The sequence below is a fragment of the Tursiops truncatus genome, chromosome 2, assembly GCF_011762595.2.
Source record: "Tursiops truncatus isolate mTurTru1 chromosome 2, mTurTru1.mat.Y, whole genome shotgun sequence".
Taxonomy (NCBI): Eukaryota; Metazoa; Chordata; class Mammalia; order Artiodactyla; family Delphinidae; genus Tursiops; species Tursiops truncatus.
Genome location: NC_047035.1, coordinates 21,425,062 through 21,448,162, shown reverse-complemented (window position 1 = coordinate 21,448,162; position 23,101 = coordinate 21,425,062).

Sequence of the window (23,101 nt, the reverse complement as noted above, 5' to 3'; positions counted from 1 at the left end):
GATGATGGATTTTCATCCTCAGAACAATCTCCTGATGTAGATTTTTCTATATCTGAGCTTTTGGATTGTTTATATTACCCGTTCCATAAAAATTATTTGGTATCTCTCTTTCCTCTCCTGTCCTCTGGGAAAATCTGGGAGGCTGTCAACAGTTGATATTGCTCTGTATCCCAATGGGTAATGATGACACTGATGGGAGGTTTGGGGTCTGCTCACCTGAGCCTTTGAGACACAGATGTTTCTCTAAGAGCTTGCTGAAGCTGACCAAACTCTCCAATGTACAAAAATTGGGGCTAAGACAACTTTGTAGGGAGAAAGAGTCTCCCAGCATTTCTGACCCTCCACCTCTAGACAGAGTTGGAAATAACAGCAGAAGCAGCCTCTCTGGTGGAATGGCCACACTTTGCTCTCTGGCTGGTGCCTTGGATTTGCAGCTTGATACCTTAAAGCACCCAAAAAGGTCAGTCAGTTCTCCATCCTGCACTGGGGTTGGGGAGTTCATTTCTTCAATCTATCCAGCTCTAACTTTAATTTTACTCCTTCCTCTTGGTTATCACAGTCCTGCCAAAGATTGCCACTGTAGTCTAGACTAAGAAAGAGAGAGAATTAAATGCTGTAGATGTTCTTTGTTCTGCTGCTCATGTCAGAAGTGCATGGTTTGAAGCACTTGAGAACCAAGTGCTTGAGCATGGTTCTTGAGAACGCTGGTTTTCAAAGCTTAAAATTGTGATCTGACATCTGACATCTTGACCTGGGAAACAGGTTTAGCGAGAGGAGAGAGACAGTTGTGTGACCTTCTCTCAAAACCCCGAACTGAATCAAATTTAGTTTTGTTGGAAGAAAGATAATGACTGGAACAGACGTCATTTGAAAATGACTGTCTGCGCAACACTCTGCCCTATTCCATAGAGAGATTATACATTCTCCCCTGGGATGATAATCCTGTTTTCCCTAATCAGGCTTTGGTTTGTATTCAGAGGAAGAAAGGTGATATTGTAAGATTAGAGTTTGGGGGACTTTGAGAGTAAAAAGTGAACTAAGTGCATTAAAAGTTTATATAATCTCCCTTGAAGAAGAACTCTAAATAATTTCTGTAGATACTTTACTCTCAAGGAAGTGGAACATTAACTCCCTATTCCTAAAGTGTGAGCTGCACATGATTACTTTTTTCCAAAGAGTACAGTATGGAGAGGGAAAAAAGAGTAACCTTATAGTAGAGAAACCTGACAAAACACTACTTCAGCTATGGGATCAAGGCCAATATGAACAATCATAAATCATGTTGATAGCACATACCCTTGACATGATATGATGAAAATGACACTTTACCTCTGTGATCTACCTCACCAAACCCCATTACTCCAGTGTCATCATGAGGAAAATATCTGACAAATTCCAGTAGAGAGTCATCTTACAAAACACCTGACTACTACTCCTCAAAACTGTCAAGATCTTCAAAAGCAAGGGAAGTCTGAGAAACTGTCAAGGACAGAGGAGCTTAAAAAGACATGACAACTATACTGAGCAAAGTATGTCAGACAGAGAAAGAGAAATTGCTTATATTCGGGACCAAAAAAAATGATACAAATGAACTGATTTACAAAACAGACTCATAGGCTTAGAGAACAAACTTATGGTTACTAAGAGGGAAGGATGGGGGGAGGGATAGTTAGGGAGTTTGGGATTGACATGAACACACTACTATATGTGCCCCAACTACTGAGCCTGTGCTCTAGAGCCCACGAGCCACAACTACTGAGCCCTTGTGCCACAACTACTGAAGCCTATGCACCTAGAGCCCATGCCCTGCAACAGGAGAAGCCACAACAATGAGAAGACTGCGCACCGCAACAAAAAGTAGCCCCTGTTCACTGCAACTAGAGAAAGCCTGCACCCAGAAACGAAAACCCAATACAGCCAAAAATAAAGAAATTTATATATAAAAACAAACAAAAGAAACAAGCATTTAAAGTGCATAGCCAACAAGGATCTACTGAATAGCACAGGGAACTCTGCTCAATATTCTGTAACAACCTAACTGGGAAAAGAATTTGAAAAAGAATAGATACATGTATATGTATAACTGAATCACTCCAATATAAAATAAAAAATTTGTTTTTAAGAAGGAAAAAAATATAAGGTGTAATACCTGGAACCAAAAAAAAAAAAAAAAGGTAATTAGATGAAAACTAAAGAAATCTGAATAAACTATGGACTTCGGTTAATTTAAAAAACGTTTATGATGCACCAGTCATTTTCATATATCTCAACTAATTTAATTCTCACAGTGAAATCACACCCCCTTTAAGAGATAGAATATATAGCTGGAGGCTTTGTATCCTAAACCTATGCTTTGAGAGGTAAATTGACTTGCCCAAAGTCCCACATCTTGTGAGTGACTGAGCTGGAATTTAAGCCTTAGACTATATGACGACATAGAACAGATTTGACATAATTCTGCAATGACGTCGACATCAATTTTCAATTGCTGCTGTAACGAATTATCATAACTTTAGCAGCTTAAAACAACACGTACTTATTATATCACTGTTCTGTACATAAGTAGTCTGGGTATCATGTGGCCCAGCTGGGTCCTTTGCTTAGAGTCTCGCAAGGCTGAAATCAAGATACAGGCAGAAGTGCTTTCCTTTCCAGAACCTTTGGGGATGAATATGCTTCTAAGATCATTCAGGTTGTCTGAAAATTCAGTTCCTTGTGGTCATAGGACTGAGGTCCTGATTTGCTTGCTGGTCATAGGCTGGAAGGCTGTCTGGACTCAAGGCCTCCTGCATTCCTCATCACATTGCCCCCTCCATCATAAAACCAGCAACAGCACATCCAGTCTTTCTCATGCTCTGAATCTCTTTGACTTCCCCTTTTGCCTTTATCCAAGAGAAAGCTCTGATTTTAAGGGATCTTGTGATTATACTGAGCTCTTTGGATAATCTGCTGGATATGAGAGTGGTAGAGTCAGGTCTCCATCTCAGTTTTTTCTACTGCAACAGAACATTTTTGAAGTATAGATGACTGTAGGGCAACCACTCAGATCAAATAATTTGTAGGCAGTAAGTTACATTCAGATCCTATTTCTAGATTTTATGAAAGTGCTAGATCCATTATTTCTCTCTTCTAAGATGAATAGTTTTTCTTTTTTGCAGGGGGAGGCCGTGCCATGTGGCTTGTGGAATCTTAGTTCCCTGATCAGGGGTTGAACTCAGGCCCTCAGTAGTGAGAGTATGAAGTCCTAACTACTGGCCCGCTAGGGAATTCCCAGTTTTTCTTTTTTAAAAAATTAATTAATTAAGTTATTTTTAGCAGCGCTGGGTCTTTGTTGTTGTGCGGGGACTTTCTCTAGTTGCAGAGAGTGGGGGCTACTCTTCGTTGCGGTGCACGGGCTTCTCATTGCGGTGGCTTCTCTTGTTGCAGAGCATGGGCTCTAGGTGCGCGGGCTTCATTACTTGTGGCACGTGGGCTCAGTAGTTGTGATTTGCAGGCTCTAGAGCACAGGCTCAGTAGTTGTGGTGCACAGGCTTAGTTGCTCCATGGCATGTGGGATCTTCCCAGACCAGGGTTCGAACACATGTCTCCCGCATTGGCAGGCAGATTCTTAACCACTGCACCACTAGGGCAACCCAGTCTTTTAATTTTAACGTTTCCAAACTTAGACTGTATTTTCCAACTATTGCGTATATTTAGGTAGTAATAGTCTCCACTCCCCACCAAAATCTTGGGTTTTCTCTCCTGATTCCCTGTTCCACCATCATATATGACTTCCTGACCCTCCCCTTCCCACTGGACTGGAAGTACTATGGGTGTAGAGGCCACATCTGCTGCGTGTACCTAGAGCCTGGTGCAGTGAACACAGGAGACAGTGGGTCATTGTAGAGGAAATGAATGAATGAATAGGAATGGGCAACACCTTAGACCAGGGAAACGGGATGTTTTGAGAGACTAAGGAGAAGTCCTTGTTTTTTTTTAACATCTTTATTGGAGTATAATTGCTTTACAATGGTGTGTTAGTTTCTGCTTTATAACAAAGTGAATCAGTTATACATATACATATGTTCGCATATTTCTTCCCTCTTGTGTCTCCCTCCCTCCCACCCTCCCTATCCCACACCTCCAGGCGGTCACAAAGCACCGAGCCGATCTCCCTGTGCTATGTGGCTGCTTCCCACTAGCTATCTACCTTACGTTTGGTAGTGTATATATGTCCATGCCTCTCTCTCGCTTTGTCACACCTTACCCTTCCCCCTCCCCATATCCTCAAGTCCATTCTCTAGTAAGTCTAGTAGGACACAGTCTTTATTCCTGTCTTACCCCTAGGTTCTTCATGACAGTTTTTTTGTTTTTTCTTCTTAAATTCCATAGAAGTCCTGGTTTAAGATCACTCCTCTCTGCCTTCTCCCAAGGAGGCAGATCTGATCATTGGGTTCCAGGACCCTGACTGGGCCACATTTGCAGGGGCGATGTCTCTGTGCACCAAGGGTTACAGCCTGGCCGTGGGCCTCTCTTTCTGGTGCCCAGAACTTTCTTTTCCTCCCCTGTGGTAGAGGTTGTCTACTGACACAGCAGTAACATTTCTGTAACCAACTCTCCAGCACTCTCTTCTCTGGGGCTTCTTCCTTCCATGTAACAGGGTTGAGGGTGGTAAAATTCAAGTTTGAGCTTAAGGGGAGAGCAGGAGCAATTATTTGTTTGTTTGTTTATTTATTATGGAAGTATAGTTGATTTACAATGTTATATTAGTTTCAGGTGTACAACATAGTTATTCAGTATTTTTATACATTATACTCCGTTTAAAGTTATTGTAAAATGCTGGCTGTATTCCCTGGGCTGTACAATATGTCCTTGTTGCTTATGTATTCTATATCTAATAGTTTGTACCTCTTACTCCCCTACCCCTATTTTGCCCCTTCTCCTTTCTCTCTCCCTGCTGGTAATCACTATTTTATTCTCTGTATCTGTGAATCTCTTTCTGTTTTGTTATATTCATTCATTTGTTTTATGTTTTAGATTCACATGTAAGTGATAACATACAGTATTTGTCTTTCTCTGTCTGACTTATTACACTAAGCATAATACTCTCCAGGTCCATCCATGTTGTTGCAAATGGCAAAATTTCATTCTTTTTATGGCTGAGTAATATTCCATTATATATATTCACCACATATTTTTTATCCATCTATCTTTGATAGACACTTAGGTTGCTTCCATATCTTGGCTATTGTATTGATAAATAACACTGCTATAAACATGGGGGTGCATGTATCTTTTCTAATTAGTGTTTTCATTTTCTTCAGGTATATACCCAGCAATGGAATTTCTAGATCATATGGTAGTTCTATTTTTAGTTTTTTAGGAACCTCCATACTGTTTTCCATAGTGGCTATACCAATGTACATTCCTACTAACTTCATACTCAGTGGTGAAAAGCTGAGATAGAGCTTTTAAAGGAGCATGGTCTTTAACACTCAGACTCCCTGGGTCTTCATGCAGACTCTGCCGTTACCAGCTATGTAAGCTTAGCAATACTAGTTACCCTCTCTGCTTCATTTTCTCATGTCAGGTGTTGATAATGGTAGTAAATGTTTCATATGGGTGAAAATGAGATCATGCCTATAAAGCATTTTACACAGTGCCTGGCTTCTAGAAAATGCATCTCCTTTATAGCTACTTGGCTCACACCTTCACCTACTTTAACCATTTATTCAGATCTCACTTTCTCAGTACAGCCTCCCTGAGCATCCTACTTTATATCTCAGCCTGCTTCCCACTACCATCCAACTGGCACTCCCGATCCACTTACCTTGCCCTTGTTTTTCTTTATTCCGTAGTCTTTGTCTAAATATTCTGGTGCATTATATTTATTTTTTAATGTAAGTTATATTTTGGAGATAGAATAGGGGCTGAGATGGGAAGAGGGCTACTCTTCATGAGAATTTTGTTTTTCCCTTTCAGAGATTAAAAACAAAAAAACCCTCTAAGCTAAATACATCCCTATGGTGTCATAGCTGAAGCCTCTACTGAGCTTTAATTTAAACTTCAAATCGCCCGCACATGGTGAATAAATACCAGATAAATATCTGGTGACTGTAATGTCTTTTATGTTTTCTACAAGTTCAACTCCTCTCATCCTAACTGTAGTCATCACTAAGCACAGATTATACCTACATTATATATTTATACCCATAAATGAGTAGTCTCACTGTTCTATTTGGATTAAAGGTGCTACCAAGTACTCCTCTTGGTCTGGGCCTGTCATTTGGGGAGGACTGTTTGGGACCACAGAGGTTCCAAGTGGCAGATTTTTTATGGAAGAGTCCTCCAGATTCCTCTAGGGTTGAAGCTCTCCTTACTTGGCAGTCTCCCTGCAGCACTGTGAACCCCTTTCTTCTATAATCCCTCTTACTGATAGTTAAAGCACAGCTACCAACCCTTTCCTTCACCATCTCTTTCCACAGGCTTATCTCTTTCCAACCTCTCATCCTACTAATGCCACCCTATTTTACCGTACTACTGTGTCATTTAAAAACATGCCTTTAACACCCCTTCCCTCTGGTCATAACTGAAACTGATTTTCCTCTCACATTACCCTGTTACTGGTAACCTTTCTTGGATTAAATTTTATATAATCTACACACACATTATTGAAGCTTCTACGCAGGTTTAATTTAAACTACAGGTTACCCCCAAATGTGGCAATAAATACCAGACAAATATCTGGTAACTTCTTTTTCTTATAATCCTTTGGCGTTCCCCAGAGCTTTGGGAACCAAGTCAGGGTTTGGTATATTTCTTGCAATATCCAGTTCAATCTTTGTACTTCTCAAGTGATAGCTCTATTTTTTTAAAGCCTTTCTCAGTCTTCCTGACAGGCTATGTTCTCTGCCTTTAGCCTAACGTCTTTATTTGAAATTATGCCCCCTTTTGACATTCTTACCTCTCTCTTTTCTCATTTTAGTCATCTCCAGTGTTTTAAATTGTGGGTCTTATTATTATTCAGGTGTGGCAAGGCCATCAGATGAAGACAACTGCCATCGGAAAGGAAGTTAGTTACACACAGTTCCCAAGAGAAGGGGGCATGACACACCATACACAGCCATACAGGGGAGCATTGGGGTGGGTTACAAGGCAGAGGGAGCAGGGGAAAATGTAGGCAAGAACTTTCATTGTGGTTTCCATGGGGAGGAATGATGGAGGCAGAGTAAGCAGGTTCGGATTGGCTAGTTTGAATACTTCCAGTGGGCTCTGGAGTGTAGAGGCTTTCCTCAGTTGCCTGGTTCCTGGCCCTGGCATGATTAGGGCAGGTAGATAGTGGCCTGGAGTGTAAGAGACAGATGTGGGAGGTAGTTAGGGGGTAGGAACTTTGGATCCATTGGTTTGCATATGAAAGGAGCACTTGAATATCTCTGGGAATTGGCCTGCCCTCGGAGGCACAGTCTCTCTAGAGTCAGCAAGACTCCAGATGTCAAAGCATCAGGACATACAGAAAATAAACAAGTGTGATTAATATATCTGGTCTCCTAGATTCTCTTCAGATCTCTTAATGATTGGATTTCTATTTTCTTTCCCACTTACCTATCTCCCATTTCCCACCCAGTTAACTTGATATTCTGTTTTCATACTTGAGAATTTAACTTCCCATCCATATTCTAACCCATTAGAGGACTTCTCTGGTGGTGCAGTGGCTAAGAATCCGCCTGCCAATGCAGGAGACACGGGTTTGAGCCCTGGTCCAGGAAGATCCTGCATGCCGTGGAGCAACTAAGCCCGTGCGCCACACCTACTGAGCCCACTCTCTAGAGCCCGCGAGCCACAACTACTGAGCCTGTGTGCCACAACTACTGAAGCCCATGTGCCTAGAGCCCATGCTCCTCAATTAGAGAAGCCACCACAATGAGAAGCCCATGCACCACAACGAAGACCAGCCCCCGCTCACCGCAACTAGAGAAAGACTGCACGCAGCAGCGAAGACCCAATGCAGCCATAAATAAATAAATAGATAGATAAATAAATTCTGACCCATCAGTGCCATCAGTGCCAATGATTACCATCTTTACTTAAGCTACTGAAGCACTATATTAGATTAACTATGCTTCACACTCACTTTGGATCTTGTTCTCTGGAATTTCCCTTACCACTGGCATACCCCTTGTTCTCCTTTATCTCCATTTGTTTACCCCACTCACCAAGTTCTTCATGCTTGTTTAGGCCTACGACACCTGGAAATTCTCTCAATCCATCTTCTCTATTTTGAATTCACAGAGTTCTCCACCGCTTTCTATCAATTTTAAAATGCTTTGATTGACCTTCTCAATATCTTCAGTTTAGCCACTCCCTTCCATTCTTACTTCCATCATGTGGTTTGTAGGTCTGGTTGCTTCCTTCCCACCAGGACCTACAAGTTTACCCCTTTTACCCTCTGAGTAGTATGTACATTGCTACTAGATTAATCTTTCCTAAATATAATTGCTACTGTGAGACTCTCTTACACGTAAACATTCACTGACTTCTCTACATCCACTAGGCGAAGAACAAACAGATGATTCCAGGACTAATGGCCCTTCATTGTATGGCTTTTTGCCCTTCTCTTGGATGAAATCTGCTTTGATTTTTCCTGGCCAGGTATGAACTTTCTCTTCAAGGAACTATGTATGTAACTCTGTGGAGACACTCATATTCCGTCTTGCTTCCATTATTTGTATACCATTAAACTGTATGCTTCTTTACGGCAGAGTCTTTATCTTATTCATCTTTGAGTTTCCTATAATGATTAGCAATAAGCCTTATAAATCGTAGGTATTAGAGATTACTTTAATGGAATAGAATCTCAAAGCACCACGCTAAGAATCCTAGTCCCTCCGCTAAATCCTTAATTAGGTGCCATTTCTAATAAGATATAGAAATTTTTATATAGAAAATAAAGGTATTTTATAAGTAATTGAACATACATACACAAACAGTTACTCTGCAAATGTTTGTTTGAATCAAACAGTTAAACCAAGTCCCAAATTGCCACATGTACTGTAAGCTTTCCTTGTGCTTTCATCTATACATTTAATGTTTAAAAACGGGTCAAACAGATGCTCTGTGTGGTATCCAAGGGAGGGAAAATGAGAAGAATTAAGTTGTTTATATAAAAGCCAAATGAATCTGAGACACAGAAATCATCTAATACATCATCCACTCCCACACACTGCAGGTTGTGAGAGGGCAGCTACATTATCTTGTCTGGAGACAGGAGGCAGAGAACAGTGGAAAGTCTGATTTACGATCGATCCTGTGTTGCGTAGATTGGCCATTCCCTAGTTATTCACCTGGTAGGATCAGTGCAGGTAAAAGGAAGTAGGAAAGGGAGTCATAGACTTTCAGAAGTAGAAATGTTCTTAGAGGTCGTTTGGTTTAATCTCCTGCTGGTAGCAGGAATCTTTCCCATGTGCCACCAACATATGGCTTCTGTTGAACATCCCACCAAGAATGATGATTGCTCTTTTGAGGGATCTCATCTCACTTTAGGACAGAGCTAATTATTAGGAAATCCTTCCTTCTATTGAGTTGAAATATACTTCCCATAACTTTCACCCAGTGGCCCTTATTCTATCCTATGGAGTAACACAGAATAGGTTTAATTCATCTTTCTTACAATTGTCCTCCAAACAGCTGAAGCTCACTATCATGTCCTCTATCAGTCTTTTCTAGAGGCTACATAAAAATCTCCATTTCTTTCATAACTGACAATTCTAAAGCACTTTACTTCTTGTATTTGGAATTTATATCATGCCAATTAGCATATTAATTTGTGCATATTTCTGCTGTCTTTCCTCCTCTTTGCCCTATTGCTGAATTGAATTGAGGAAATTTTTTTCTGAAACTTTTATTCTTCTGGTCACCTTTCTGAAGATCCATGCTAGGTCTTCAATATTTCCTTTAAATGTAACTGCCAGAAGAGAAAGGAGACAAAAAGAGCACTGCACTCTCTTAAAGGAATGTCTTTCCATTGATTTTAAAGGGAAAATATGTTGACATCATGCTGATTAAGACTACGATGAAATTATTTTAGAGGAAGTAATGTGGAGGATGAGACTTAGCATAGAATTCAAAATGCCTTTGAGGAGGGCTTGCCCAGGCACCTTTCCACCTGTGGTGCTGCCTCTCTTTCTCTCCTGGCTGGGATGTAAAACTATGGATTTCCCTCTGCCTGAGCTCTAGAGAATTTGGAGTGACTGTGACTTCACTTGATCATGTCAGTGTAGTTCTATCAAAGCAGTCTCAAATTATAATTTCATGAATAAAACGAAGCTGATATTACTGGCTTACAGAGAGTACAAGGTCAACCAGAGCCTTCAGGACTTGACCTCCTAACTTCACTTTAAGTAATGATATAAACTGATGAAATATCCCCAAATATTAAATGGGGTACTTAATTTTTATTCATGCTAAATTTTATCATGTTACTTTTTGTCTCTTCATCTCTCTCTCATTGCCTTAAGAATCTCTTATGGCTTGATTCTGTCCTCCGGTGAAAATTTTTGTCATTTTTCATTTGATAAATATGACATTAATGTCTTACTCTAAGCTTTAGATAAAGTTATTGAATAGGATAGAGCCAAGAACTGGATCCTTAAGTCTGCCATTTGGGACCTCCCTCCAGATAGATATGGATATTTTAATCAATATCATTTAGGTTCCAATGTCCTACCCTTTGTGAAAACTCATAAGAGTGTTATTAGTCAGCAAATATTTTTTCATTCTGCCCACAAGTGTGTCCTAAAAACTGTCACAGCTTTGCTGAAATCTTTGGTAAGATTGCATTGTCTTACCAAATTACATTATCAAAAAGAGAAGGGAATGTATTTTGTCTTAATTCATGCCAATTCCTGAGAATCATCACACTCTTCTATTGTACAAACAACATCCTCTTTAGCCATTAGGATGTGTGTGCCAGTGAAATACATGAATTTTATTAGTCCGTAATTTCTAGACGCTTTTTTCTTTTTGAATTATGAGTTATTTTCATTTGATACTTTTTGCCTTCTTGCTTATCAATGTCTCAAAGAAACTGACTTCATGATCACAACTCAAGGTTCTTTTAGTACCATGATTTAACTTATTGTGGGTTGGAAATTTGATTTATTTAACGCGTTATGATTCATCCAGGTTTTGAACTAGTTCTAGAAAAATCCCCATGCTCTCAAATATTGCCATCCAATTGAACTTGCTGTGATTATGGTAATGTCCTATATCTTCTCTGTCCAAAACAGTAGCCACTAGTCACATATGGTTGTTGAGCACTTGAACTTTGCCTAGTGCAACTAAGTGTCTGCATTTTAAATTTTCATTAATTTTAACTTAACTCTGAATAGCCACATGTGGCTAATAGCTACCATATTGAACAGCCCAATTCTAGAATTCTGGACTTTTTATTAACAAAACGTATGTTTTCAGAACCTTCTTTCTTTGTTTTCATATTGGAATAATTTGTGATTGTATAGTCAGGTTAAAAAAAATTTATTGTGCCTCTCTCATCATGGCATTACCTCTGTCTTTTCCTGGAGATGTTTAAAATCTGCTTTTCTTGGTGTGTGTAGATATTTCTACCTCCTTCTCTTCTTCTTCGACTTCCTAGAACAAAAATTGTAATATTCAGCATGGTATTCAGGAAGAGCCATTCCAGGCATGGATTGCTAAAATTCTTTCTCATTTACCGCATGTCCATTCCTCACATCACATTCCCCATCACCTTCCCGACCATCACTCTTTCAATTTGCAGGGGATGAGTTCTTGACATTTCACGGACTGGTTACAGTCTGAATAGGCAGAGAAATGTTTGCAATTAGAAAAGTACAAGAGGTTAACAAGAAATTAATGCTTGTGACAGGAACACATCTCTTAAATAAATTATTTAAAGGTTGGAGCCACAGAGTATTATAAAGAGAAATTAATGCTGTACTGAGGCCCTGATGCAATTAGAATTGGAAAGATTTTTTTTTTTTTTTTTTTTTTTAAACAAGGGCATATTGGAGAGATATGGCTTGCGTCTATATCTTTGACTTTGTAGCCTGGGTTGCTAGATGAGCATGTCATGACATAGAAGGTGTGTGAGGGTGTGCGGGTGTGCGAGTGTGCACATATTTGTATATATACAGACACATAGAATCATACGGTATGTATAGCAAAGCTGTACCTACAATGGCATATGTTCACTCCTACATCTGAGTTTGTTTTCCACATTTTCTTATGAATAGTTAATTCTTCTGCCAAGAAAACTAGGAGGAGCCCCAGAATTTGTTAACTAATTTTGAAGCTGTGGGGTAAGGGAAAGACTGAATGCTTAAGCTTCAAAAATTCACGGATTACTCACAAAGGACAGTAATGACACCCTCCGCGCCTTTGCAGGCCTAACCATGGAGAATGTCTCACCACCTTGGGCTCCCTCTGGTGTGGCTTCTCTATTGACGTGGGGGTTAGGTTGGTCTGACAGGCGCAGCTCACTCATCCACGGACACACAGTGACAAATATGCCACACCATACACCCTTTTTGTTTCCTTCCTAACAGACTTGAAGGATTAGCAAAATGACCAGACCAATCTTGGAAGGGTATCCAGTGTGAATAACGCATTAGCAAATGGTCAAGTGCTTTGAAAAAACTCCTAAGTAAAGTACTAAGTGTTATTTTATGCCTCCTGCTACACAAAGTCCATTTACAGTCTCAAATCCCTTGTTGTTTTTTTGACACAGTCGGAAGAGGAACAATTAACTCTGGCCATTGTAGTCTAAGTAATTACTGATTACCCCATACCTTCTCAGAAAATTATACAGAATGGGAAATAAATCCGAACTGTGACCTGTAGGTGGTTTCTAGTGTTTGTAGCTCATAAACGCTGCACCCCCAATCCATTTACGCCTGTGTTGCTTAACTCTCCCCAGCCAGATGATGGACGATAGCACTCAGAGTCCAGAGAAAGGAGCCCTGAGGCCCTTACCGCATCACTGCACTAATGGACCCTGAACTTGTATAAGAGAGAGCAATTAATTCTGAAGCCAGCTTGGCAGCAGAAGCTTTCGGAGCTAACTTTTCTTTGTGTCCTAGAGACAACCGTTACATATCTACCCTTGGCCGCGCCTTGAAAGGGCAAACATATGTAGAGCAGAAGGGAAGTAGGGAATGTAGGTGAGCTCCCTTCCCATCCTATGTCTTTACTTTCTACTGTTTGCCATATACTTATCCTCTTTGGTAAATTCCCCCCAGGAAAGTGGGAGCTCTCTACGCTCTTAATGAGGAGTAATATCTCCTCCCTCCCTCCCTCCCTTTCTCCATCCTTTCCTTCCTCCCTCCCCATTTACTTCATAAATATTGACTGGGAATATATGGTGTGTCAGGTACTGCATTAGGTGGTAAAGAGTGGAAGAATATGCACCCTAAAATATGCTATTTTGGCATAAGAATTATTTTGAGCTGAAGATACTTGCAAAACAGCAGGTGTAAGAAGGGCATTCTAATCTTCCCTTTTCTTTCTGAAAACAGGAGATAAAAGCTCCAGTGTGAGACATGCTTTCCCTGTACCAAGAGAAAAAGAAATTCTTCGAAAAGGAGTCAAAGCCAAGAGAATTCCATACAAACAGACAGTGTCAGAATCATTCTGATCTTGTTTTAGCCACCCAGAATATTTTAGTTACTTTTCCATCATTGCCTCTCTTCATTCAATCTAGTATAAAAGCATTTAGCCTTGCCACTTCTTTGGGTCTTCATTTCTTTATGAGGGCTCCTGTGTCATATAAAATGCATATAATCTGTATACTTTTCTTCTGTTAATCTCTCTTCTGTCAGTTTAATTGTCAAGCCCAGCCAAAAAACACTAAGAGGGTAGAGGGAAAATTTTGCGTTTCCTACAGTGGTGATGGTGTAGGGGGTATAGAGATTCATAAGGTGCCTTTCTGAAGCTGTTAGTCTCTGCACTATTGCTGTTCCATCCCCAAATCTCAGGTTCACTGGAAAGAGGGGTGCTGATTTTAGTAGAGGGAGAGAGGTTTACTGGAATTATGGGAGAATTTAGGGATAGGAAAAGCGGACAAAAGGAAGCAAGGCATCCACGGTCTTTAGGAAACACAAAGGTTAGCTGCTTTTGTGCTAAAACTGTTAGACATGATTAACACTCTGGCAACTCCATAAATAAGAGCTTTAGTTCCTTTTAAATAATTCTGGGTGGTGGGTGGAGAGAGCAGGAGAAACATAATTAGGGGGTAAATGGAGAGGCAGGAGGGCCCTTCTAAAACATTTACTTGAGGTGGTGGGGGGGGCTTGCTTTTTTAACTTGTAACTCAGCCAGTTCACCCTTTCATTGTTACATGCTAAATGATGCTTTATTCTTGTTCCGTAATTGAGGGAGATTACAGTTTAGAAGTGATGTTTAAAAATGGATTATCTAAATGTATACTGCTTATTATGTTGGCTCAGTACATTGTGTTTATAGGTTGTAAAGCATTTTAGGGATTAAGTTGTAATTAATTTTTTATCACTTTAATTTCTTATGTTGTTCCCTGCGCCCCTTGGACTGCAATATTCTCTAACAGGAATTTTCTAAATACCTGAATATTTTTATCCAGCAGCTAAGAAATAGCTCTTGGTACAACTCCTGTAGAGCCAACCCAGATCAAGATATGGCAACAGGGGGAAAAGGGGACAGTTTTCCTTAACAAAGTTCCTTTTGTATGTAAATAATTCATTTGTCCTAGGATTACTTGAACTAGCTGTTTAGGTTAGCTTTTATTGAAATCTGGTTGGGTTTGGGGAATTTAGTGGTGGTGGAATTTGCACAAAAATGTAGGTAACAAGCAGGGTGCACATTAAAGGCCCTTAATAGATATTTACCAAATTGGTCATAAATGAGAGGTTTCCTCACCATGACAGTTACTTTTTATACTATAATATGTTTAAATTGAGGGCTTTGTTGGGTTAGTACAGTATTCTAATGGCACCCTGCAAGGGCTCTTGTGTTGTAGATTTCTATAAAAAAGGAAATGCCCATTAATTAAGAGACAAAATACCACATCCTAACACTAAAAGAGACTCCATTCAAACGATATTTCTAGGACAATCTGATTTTAAACAAACAGCGCTGTTACCTCTGTAATTATCCTCACTGACAATGTCAAGTTTTACCTGAGCCCTGTGTTCTTGGAAAAGAACAAAGATTGAGAAATTCCCCCCTATGCTTTGTGTTCCTGGAAATGATTTAGTGCAAAGAAACTCTCTTCCTCGTATAGCTTAGATAAGACTCATGGACACCCCGCTTTATTTACTCATGATAAGGCCAGGTGCAGCCCCTCCAAATTCCCATTCCTCACCTTGTAAACGATTAGCTGAACTGTTTTGTCTCCACTCATCAATAGAAACAAAATGTTTGTTAACCAAATTTTGGTTAAGTTTCCCTCCTTCCCCCATCACTGAACTTTGGCTCACTTCTTAGCCTGAACCTGCACACAAGCCCTCCTTAACAGTCTGTTATGGATTGAATGTTTGTGTCCCCCCAAAATTCATATGTTGAAACCCTGTGCCCCCAGTGTGGTGGTATTAGGAGGCAGATGCCTTCCAGAAGTAATAAGGATTAGCTGAAGTTTTGGGGGGGAAGCCTTCACGGGTGGGATTAGTACATGAGAGAGCTTGCTTCCTGTCTCTGCTCAATGCCATGGGAGGAGACAAGAAGTAGTCAACAGTCTCCACACTGCAAGAGGTTCTCACAAGAACCCAACCATGCTGGCACCCTGTTCTGGGACTTCCAGCCTCCAGCACTGTGAGAAATAAATTTCTGTTATTTGTAAGTCACCCAGTCTGTGGTATTTGTTATAGCAGCAACTGACTAAGACACGGCCCCTCCTGAGAATAGACTGGCCTTATGATGATACATTCTCTCATCTACTATCCTGTTACACCACCTTTTCATCCCACTCCCCTATACCTGGTTCTTGTAGCCTTGTTTCCTCCTCTCTTTTCTAACTCTTGAGGTGCTTATGTACCTTATGGTCAGAGTGCTCTTCCTATTGCAGTAGCCCCCCTTTCCCTATTGCAATTTTTGTCCCCACTTTTACTGCTCACAATAATCCTTTCATAAGTCTCTCCTTACCACGTCCAAATGCATTTTTTATTTGACATCACTTATACTTGTTAGATACTGTATCCCGAGGAGCTCAGAGAAGTTGAAAAACTTCCTGAGAGATTTCGGGAAAACAAATCAGGCATGAAATTTTTCTTGCTGTTTTCAATGTTTTAGAATGAGTTATAATGATAATTCCTCCTGTAGTCTCTACTCAGAAACTCCCAACCCTCCCTCTATCTAGTCCATATTTTGTTCACTACTCTAGGCTAAAATTCTCTGTGCCCACCTTCTTCTTGAAAACAAGGCTATAGAATAGATATTAGGCACTGAGCATTTGTTTCTAGAACCTTTTATTTGATAGCAGCCCCAGGAGTGTATGGCATAAAGTGACCTCTAATTTTCCTCAGGCCCCCATTGGAAGCTCATGTTCTATGAGACTGGGGTGGGTGGAAGTGAAAACTTCAGCCACTGTGGCTTTAGTATTTGGAAACAATGTTAAGAGAGAAATAATGCTTTAGTTGCGTCCACGTATTTTGGGACTGCTTTGGAATGCATGCTTTCTGCTATTTTCATTAGCTTCCCCAGCCCCCAGGACAGCTCTTGATATACTATATACACGCAGCAGATATTTCCTTCAATATATTATCGAAAACAACTCTATCTCGGGGCCTCCTGCTGCAGATCTAGAGGTAAAACAGTTCCGTGGCTCTTGCTGGGTTGATCAGAGTGGAGCATAGGTAAATAAGCGAGGCAGCATTTTCCTCCTGACTCCCTTACCAAGGTCAGAGTGGGAAGAGAGTGCCTATACTTTGTAGAACATTCTTCATGCGGCTGTGGCCTATCCGGTTGGGCTTAATTCTGTTCTTAATGAGCTGCACACCTGTGTCCCTGGCTGGCTGCCCTCAGCACAGTGGGAGGAGGCAAGGGAGGGTGAATTTCTACTTCATCCTGAGTCTCAGGATTCAGAGCTGTGCCTGTCTGTATTTTACTGAGCATCCCAGGTGTGGGTAGTATTCTGAACATCTTCCCATTATGCTAAGCAGCCAACATCAGCTTTGTTATGCATACTGAGGTTAAAGACAGTGAAATTTCTCAGTCATATCCAGGCACACCACAGCCCCAGCAAATTTCACAGTAACACAGGAAGTTGTACCGGATTTTTGAAAAAACTTTCTGGTTGGCGGATACTGATCTCAACTTGGAGAAGATGGTGGTGGAGACGACCCAAGCCTTGGGCTTTTAGGGGATGACCTCACAGCAAGGAATGCAGAATGAACCCTGAAAGCTGAAAGACTTTCATCAGTCAGCATTCTTTGTGGGCTTCCTTAGAAGGGTCTAGGATCGGGGGAAGATGGACAGTAGCAATTCAGATTGCATTTGACCCATTGTCACAATTCAAGAAAATGTCTGGATGAATTTTTATTATATTTACAGGGTATATTTTGGATAGTAGAACTTAAAATGTAACCTATGGGAGGTGTGGAGAATTTATTTCATGGGGCCATAGGAGCACCTTGAGATAAACAGTCCTTTCCTGGAGAACCTGAAACCGAGATATAATTTGGAGTCCCATTGTGGGCCATGTCTGAAGACACATGCCAGACATGTTGAAATGTGTAAGGCAGAGAAAGCAAATGATGTCTACAGTGTGACTCCAAGATCCAAAGTCCTGGGAGGACACTCTGACTGTGGCTGCTTGTTTATGATTTAGGATTTTGTTTTTCCCACCTGGGCAACTCTATATGGCATCTTCCAGGGTGACGGGTGGCATGGGTATAAAAGGGAATTAGAATATGCCACTCCAAAATATGCCCCTTTGGCATAAGAATTATTTTAAGATGAAAACAATTAAGCAACAAATGAAGAAAAAGCTCTTTGTTCTCCCCATCTGCTTAAAAGCAGGGCATAAATATTCCTCCTTCTCTCTCCCATATTACTGGAGAGAAAAAGTAAGTACTGAGATCGGTCTGTATAAACAAGTCTTACTAGAATAACCCTTAACCTCCATTAGTTTCCTCCATATATTTACCTTCCCACAATTATTGCTCCTAGAATTCAAACCCCCTTTCCTTTGGCTTGTCACTTCTCCACAAATTTATTGCCCTTTGTTAAAATGATATATAACTCCTTGGGTTTAACTGATTCTTGGACTAAATTTCTTTTCTTTGAAGGCCTTCCTAAATGTAAAAATTTAAATATTAACATCAAATAAAATTCGTATGCCTTTTCTCCTGTTAATCTGACTTTTGAAGGTCTAATTTGCAGGTCCAGATGTAGAATCTAAGCGGGTAGAAGAAAGGTATTTTCCTCCCTTTTAGGTACTAGTTCAAAATCCATCTATCTTTTTTTTTTTTTTTTTTTTTTTTTTTTGCGGTACGCGGGCCTCTCGCTGTCGTGGCCTCTTCAGTTGCGGAGCACAGGCTCCGGACGCACAGGCTCAGCGGCCATGGCTCATGGGCCCAGCTGCCCTGCGGCATGTGGGATCTTCCCGGACCGCGGCACGAACCCGCGTCCCCTGCATCGGCAGGTGGACTTTCAACCACTGCGCCACCAGGGAAGCCCCATCTATCTTTTTCTCTATGGACTTCTAACTTGCCTAAGCCATTAGTTATCAATTTTTTTTTTTATCCTGTAGTCTTATCAACTTACAGTAAGCATATACCTCCAATATATATTTATTTACGTATACTTGTAATGCTGCATCAGTATTTCTGTTCATTATAAAATATACATAGAAACAGAAATTTTCAATACAACATGTCAGTATGCTGATATTTCTTTCTTAACTCTCTGAAGGATCTTTGAACCCTCATCCCACGCTGAAGAGCTGGCTCCAAGATAGTCTTCTTTCAAGAGCCGCAGTAAATGTTATAAAATGTAAGTCTAACCTCATTACTCATCTGCTTCTGACTCAGGTGGCTTCCCTTTGCCCTAAGAATGAAATCCTGTGATTGGAGGCCAACCAGCCCTCCTGCCCTGTTCCAGTCTGGCCTGTCTCCTTCTGCAGCTGCTTTCTGCCACTCAGGCCCTGACTCATCAGGTTCCTGCCATATTGGTTTTCACTGAGTTTCTCAAATGCTGCAATCTCTTGCCTGTCACTGAGGTTTCATATAAGTTAGTTTGAAGGCTTTCTTCTAGTCCTCACCTGACTAATTTTCACATCATTTCCTCAAAGAAACCTTCCGTGATACCAGCCCTCTCTTCTCCCACTAATCCAAATCAGTCTTCCCTATACTGAGGTTTCATTTCATTTTAAAGTTTTTCTTCATAGAACTTATTACAATGGGTAATTATATATATATATACTTGTGGCATTGTTTGCTTGATATCTGTTTCCACCAATTGATAGACTTCTGTGTGTCCTGCTTGGAACTGTATCTTTTTAAAAAAAATCATTTTATCCTGGTGCCTAGCACAATATTTAACAAAGAGTGAGTACCTGATACAATTTTGATAATTGAACAAATGAACAGTGACCTTATTTTCCAAACCAGACACCATGGTATGTGGTTTTGGAAGACAAGGATCTAGTCTATTTGGGTAAAGACTTCATAAAATCCAGGATATAGGACTGGTGCATTTCCTTTTCATTCTTGTTAACTATGAATCAAGTTGGTATATGTAGCTATTGTGATATGAATATCAGAAAGAGATTATATCAAAAAATGAGCATATATTGCAGAATGCTGTGGAATAATGCTTCTCCTTCTAAATGTGCCTATCACTTCCTTTATTTTAATGCTGTCATTTTCCGCAAGGAGTTGCTGATGCTACAAGTCTAGATCTCACTTTTATTTGCTTGTCTTGATAAGGGAATAACCCAGCATTCCTAAATTATTCACAAGCTTCAGGCATAGCTGAGGACCAGCAACTGTCAAATATGGTAATTATCAGCTAGGCAGGAAGAAGGACCTGATTTAAATTTATGCATTTAAATTAACAGGAAAAGCAGAACTGGAAAAGTGACCCTATTCCTTCCTAAGTGCCCAGACAATTAAAACCAGATGGATTTCTTCAGGGGCCTGTGCTAGCTGCCCCTCATTCCTCACAAACAGAAAGGGAAATGTCATTCACGTTGTCTGTAATCCTAGGGCAGAGGGTCTGACATTGACTGAGCGTCTACAGTGTTTGGCCAGTGCTAACCTGCATACACACATGTGATGGGAACATATTTTGAAACATCACTTGGGGGGGCTTTTTCTTTTTTTAAACTATCTTCTGTGGTAATCAAATTCCTGGTGTCTTCTGTATCCCAGCCCAGACAGCTGTACACTGCTTGAGAGGAAGAGGGAGGTCACCGTATAGTCAGAACACAAAGGTCAAAGAAACATAGCTATCTATTCATTAATTTATTTAACAAATATTTAGTACAAATCCTAAGTTGTACTAGGAGTTCTGGTTCTAGAGATACAGTGTGATGAAAACATGGTCCCTACCTCATGGACTTTATATTCTACCTGGGTAGGTAAATAATACACAGAAACTAATAAATAATCAATAAAAGTGCTGTAACAATAATGATAGTATTAATAGTAAAATCGTGTTGAAAAGATAGAAAGGGAAGTAGGTGAGGGTATTTCGATACTTCAACCTTAATGGTTTAAGGTGTCATTTAAATAGTATTGCCAGATTTGGCAAATAAAAATACAAGACGCTCAGTATATGAATTCATGGGACCTACATAAACTCAAATATTTGTTGTTAACTGGAATTCAAATGTAACTTGATGAACTCAAATGTAAGGCTTCTCTTTTATCTTGCAACCCTATCTTTAAACTGCACCTTGAATAATGTGAAGAAACTGAGTATAGGAAGCTGTGAAGAAAGAGCTGCATGGGTAGGAGATTAGCATGTGTAAAATGCCCTAAATCAAGAAGAAGGAGGGGACAATGTTTGGGGATGGGGATGAGAGGTTGTCTGGATCAGACTGTGTAGGGCCTTGTGAGCCATGGTATGGGTTGTGTAGGGTGTTGCGAGCCATGGTATGGATTGTGTAGGGCCTTGTGAGTCATTGTATACGTTGTGTAGAGCCTTGTGAGCCATGGTATAGATTGTGGATTTTAAGTATGATAGAAAACCACTGATGAAGTCATTTCGGAAGAAGAGTGGCATTATCTGCTTTTTACTTTAAAAATATCACTTTGGCTTCAGGGTTGAGAAGATCCCAGAGGAAAGAGAGAAAGCAGATGTAGGGGAGGAAAAATTCTTTCTTTTCTTTCTTCTGGCCATCTTAGGTTCATTAGCTGGGGCCCTGTACATTAGACTGACGAAAGACCAATTAATGAGAAAAACAAATAGAAGTTTATTGCACGAATCACAAATATACACAGGAGTACTCAGTGATGAGTAACTCAGAAGGGTGGCTAGAACTTGGGCATATATAGCATCTTAACAAAGGAATAATAAATTTGCAGTGAAGTCACAAGATAAAAGAAAGGGACTTTGAGCTTCTAGGGGTGGCAAATTGTGGGAAGGTAAATATACGGGGGGAAACTGGTAAAAGATATTGTTTTAGCAAGTTTGTTATGTAGATTGTTCAACCTTATGTAGATCTTGCTGCCTTTGGTTGATAAAAGTCTAGGGTTGTCTCCAGTGATTAAGAGTTATCCTGCCTTTCCTAGTAGAGAGGGGGTGGACCGAGAGTTTTCTTGTGTTTGATTCTTCTTAAATGCCTTCAGCTCAAATTAATCCTTATGTCAAAGTAGCATATTTTGGGGGTGGCATACTCTGAACCCCTCCACAGAAAAGCAAGTGGAGGAGTCTGTTACAATAGAACTGGCATAAGATGGTGGGGCTTGAAGGGGAGTGTGCATGGTGGAGGTGATGATAAGAACTTAGATTTGGTATATATTTAAAAAGTAGAGGATTTCATGTGGGGTGCTGTGAAAAGAAGAATGGAAAATGATTCCAAGACTTTTGGCCTGAGCAACCATTTCAAAAGATGCTAATGTCAGTAGGAATGACACATTTTTATTCAAATTTACACAGAGATTTTCCAGTTGAAGACAGATACAAGATAGGCTGGAGAAGAAATGGGGAGACAGGGAGGAATAGCCGTTTGAAATGGAAAGATCTTAAGACTGATGGATTTTTCATCATTCAGAACCTCCAGGGAGCTGTGTGGAATCTGAGTCACACTTGCCCTTGCAGCTTTCTGATGAGAACTGTCAGTTGGTAACAGGTAGCAAAGTATTGGCTTTGTTCTGGAACTTGAGTTCTGAGACTTAGCTCTGCATCCATCCCAACCCATATGAACAACTATCTGCCTTCAATGGCTTGGGACTCTGAAGTATTCCCTCTTCCTCAGCCTGAATATTTAGAGTGTGTTAGTAACAATGGATGGCAAAGGCCCCATAGATGTGATAAGCAGGTAAGTAGTCCCCTAGAGATGTCTACATCCTAATCCCTAGGACCTATGAATATGTTATGATGGATGGCAGAGGGAAATTAAGGCTGCAGATGGAGTTAATGTTGCTAATAGGCTGATCTCAGCATAAGATTTTCCTGGATTATCAAGGAGGGTCCAATGTACTCATAGGGTTTTTTAAGTGTGGAAGACGGAGGCAGATGAGTTAGCACCAGAGTGATGTGATGGGAGAAAGCCTCAGTCTGCTTTGGAGATGGAAGGGAGTAACAAGCCAAGGAAAGCAGATGGCCACTAGAAGCTGGAAAAGACAAGAAAACAGCTTCTTTCTTCAAGGCTCCAGAAGGGAAAACAGCTCTACTGATACCTTAACTTTAGCTCATTTCAGACTCCTGACCTCTGTAACTATAAGATACTAAATTTGTGTTGTGTGGTTATAAGATACTAAATTTGTAGTAATTTGTTATAGCAGCAATGGAAAATCAAGACACTGACCAACATAGAAGTAGATAAAACCAGCAGGACATCTTGCATGGAGTAGAGCGATGATAGAACAGGTTCGTCCTCTTATACGTAGAGGAGACACCAAATTTGACTTGGCAGAGGGAACCTAAAGTGAGACAATTACCTAGATGCTTG